The sequence below is a fragment of the Otolemur garnettii genome, unplaced genomic scaffold (assembly GCF_000181295.1).
Source record: "Otolemur garnettii isolate 467f Iridium unplaced genomic scaffold, OtoGar3 scaffold00011, whole genome shotgun sequence".
Lineage (NCBI taxonomy): Eukaryota > Metazoa > Chordata > Mammalia > Primates > Galagidae > Otolemur > Otolemur garnettii.
In genome coordinates this window covers 10,320,611-10,322,458 of record NW_003852406.1, presented here as the reverse complement: position 1 = coordinate 10,322,458, position 1,848 = coordinate 10,320,611, and the positions used below count along the sequence as shown (strand labels likewise).

At 46.4% G+C, this 1,848-nt stretch overlaps 1 pseudogene; it reads left to right on the top strand.

The window, feature by feature from the left end:
* Positions 1-1,005: 1,005 nt before the first annotated feature.
* Positions 1,006-1,641, top strand: LOC100949193 (annotated as a pseudogene).
* Positions 1,642-1,848: the final 207 nt, after the last annotated feature.

The window sequence follows — 1,848 nt, the reverse complement described above, 5'->3', positions numbered from 1 at the left end:
ATTGAAGTCTATGTCTCTCTTTTGATCTTGTAATGCTTACTTTATATACCTGGGAACTGCAGTGTTGGATGCATAGATATTTATAATTATTATATCCTCTTCCTGAGTGGACTTCATCACTGTACAGTGACTCTCTGTGTCTTGTTTTGTAGAATTTGATTTGTAGTCTACTTTATATGATATAAATATAGCTCTTTCGGCCCTTTTTTGATTTCCAGTTGCATGGAATATTTTTTTCCACCCCTTCACTTTCAGTCTATGTATGTCCTATTAGATCAAGTGAGTTTCTTATAGGCAGCATATTGTTGGGTCTTGATTCTTTATCCATTCAGCTACTCTATGGCTTTGAATTGGAGAATTGAGTCTATTTCTATTCATTGTTATTATTGATGAACAAGGATTTACTACTGGCATTTTGTTGCTTGTTTTGTGATTGTTTTATAACTCTTCTTTTCTTCCTTTCCTTACTATCTTCCTTTGTGGTTAAGTGACTTTCTCTGGAAGTGTGTTTTAATTCATTGGGTTTTTTTATTTTTAGTGAATCTATTTTTTGCGTGTATTGTTGTAACCATGAGTCTTACACAAGAGATATTTTACAGATACAATAAGTTATTTTAAAGACCAAGCACAGTGGTCCATGCCTATAATCCCAGCACTTTGGAAAGCTGAGGTGGGAGGATTACTTGAGGCCAGGAGTTTGAGATCAGATTGGGTAACATAGTGAGGCCCTATATCTACAAAAATTAAAAAAAAATTATCTAATCTTGAATGTCTTGTCCAGTGAACTGAGGGTCAGACCCAGAGATTAGTCACGAAGGTTGTGTGGCGGGGGGTGGGCACAGGAGTAAGAGAAAACCTACCCTAGGATCTGCGAGCTTCTTTTTGCCTCCCGCTTCAGACTTCCACTTGGTAGCACCTTTCTGATCCCCTTAACTCTAAGGTGCTCAGGGAAATGACCCCCTGCAGGAGTATTCTCAGAAATGCTGCTCTGGCCGCCCAGGAGCCATGAGCTCTGCAGCACTTGTCCGGCCTGACTCTACAGCACTTGTCTGGCCTGACTCTACCCTAGAAAGTCCTTTTAAAGAAACGGCCCTGGTGAGGGGCAGCTGGCTATGGAGATGGAGTTCCCTTCACCACTGGAAGCAGAACTGGTTTGCCCTGTGGCTGGATGGGATACTGGGCTACTGAGACAGCACAGGACGAGGAGGACCATGTGCTCATCCACTTCAACATACACGACAGAAAGATTGGCCAAGAGTGCCATGATGTGCAGCCCCCCAGAGGGTGGGAGCCGAGATGACCTACTGACAGTGAACCTACGGGAAGGTTCCCGCCTGCACCTATGCGCAGACAACTGGGATAATGCCATAGCATGGAAGACAGCGCTGCTGGAGGCGAACTCCACCCCAGTGTGTGTCTGCAGTCCAGATCAGGATTACTACGAGGTGGTGCCCCCCAGTGCACAAGAGGCCACATACATCCACAGCTACTAAGGACTGCCCTGTGCAGGCCCGCATGACACACGTGATAGTGCGGGAGGATCCTTGCTACAGCTCAAGCACCCCTCTGGCCATGGGCATGCTGGCAGCAGCTGCCTGGTGCAGCACTGGCTCCCTTATGTGGTTGCACTGCTGGTTCTGAGCCCTGGGACTAGGAGCACTGGACCCTGCACATAGACTGCTAGAACCATCTTCCTCCTGGACCCCACCCTTCATCCTCCACCCTCCACCATCCAAGCTCTTTCCCACTTTGGCTCTTCCCTCTTATTAGATCTTTCTGAGTTTGGACTATTCTTCCCACACCTACTCACACCCACCCCCATGATCCCGGGCACAATCATCATCAAAA